General features: G+C 52.0%; 1 protein-coding gene across 1 annotated transcript in view; it reads left to right on the top strand.

The window, feature by feature from the left end:
* Positions 1 to 395: 395 nt before the first annotated feature.
* The window catches only part of EFCAB2 (EF-hand calcium binding domain 2), a 39678-nt gene continuing 39554 nt past the window's right edge, over positions 396 to 519 (top strand). Inside the window, exon 1 of the mRNA XM_026082451.1 lies at positions 396 to 431. The gene's annotated coding sequence lies outside the window, so the exon portion shown is untranslated. The remainder of the gene's footprint in view (positions 432 to 519) is intronic.

Genomic DNA, 519 nt, shown 5'->3' with positions numbered 1-519 from the left:
TTAATTCCTTTTTTATCTATATTTTCTCCACTTTCATAGTTGTTTTTAGAGTCTGAAGAACCATGAATTGTCAACGTGCCTGCTAAAAGATATATCTAGAATTGAAACTGCAGTTCTGTTTAGTATCACTAGATAGTAAGACTTTTTTAGCCGTTTCACAGTGACGGTATTTAGAATGAAATGTTCTTTCACTTTCTAAAGCTCAGATACGCAGGAAATTATGTAATTCCTGGCAAAACTCTATTTAAATAGCATGGAGGACCGTGCAATGGTGGGCACTGGCCCTGCATGGGGGTTTTGGGGGCGGGTGCTGCTCCTGCTTCCAGCAAGGCCCTTGCGCGCCTGCGGCGGGGTCACCCGGGGGGCCGCCTGGGCTTCCGTCGACGTTTGGGGACTCGGCCAGTCCCCGCTCCCCAGAGCTGGTGCCTCAGGTGGGAGCCCCGGCAGTGGTCTTTTATTCGCCTCTTCCAGCACGCGCTGAGAGGCCGCAGTCAGGGGCGGTCCGGGGGGCCGGGAAGC

The sequence above is a fragment of the Apteryx rowi genome, unplaced genomic scaffold (genome assembly GCF_003343035.1).
Source record: "Apteryx rowi isolate R43461 unplaced genomic scaffold, aptRow1 scaffold_117, whole genome shotgun sequence".
Taxonomy (NCBI): Eukaryota; Metazoa; Chordata; class Aves; order Apterygiformes; family Apterygidae; genus Apteryx; species Apteryx rowi.
Note: the sequence above shows the minus strand (reverse complement) of the source record. Positions and strands in the feature narration are given on the sequence as shown.